The sequence below is a fragment of the Rhagoletis pomonella genome, unplaced genomic scaffold, assembly GCF_013731165.1.
Source record: "Rhagoletis pomonella isolate Grant_MI unplaced genomic scaffold, Rhpom_1.0 Rhpom_scaffold_00005, whole genome shotgun sequence".
Lineage (NCBI taxonomy): Eukaryota > Metazoa > Arthropoda > Insecta > Diptera > Tephritidae > Rhagoletis > Rhagoletis pomonella.
Window position 1 is genome coordinate 2,029,818 of NW_023458559.1, and position 325 is coordinate 2,030,142.

Here is a 325-nt window from a genome sequence, read left to right on the forward strand (position 1 = left end):
TCTACTATAGCTGCCATGAGACGGCGCACAAATTTGGTGTGGGATTTAAGGTTGGGCGGAGACTACGACACCTCGTCTCTAGGTTTACTCCCATAGTGAACGAATCGCCACGATCCGCACCAAAGCCTAATTTAACAACGTAAGCCTCATTTGTGCGCACGCCCCGAGGGAGACGACTTAACGACGGGCGACTTTAACGTCAGGGTGGGCAAGGAATTCATTTTTGGGCCAACAACCGGAAAATTCAGCCTTCATGACAACACCTCGGTCAACGGAGAGGGGCTGATCGACTATGCCGCGGTACGGAACATGTTAGTTAGTAGTA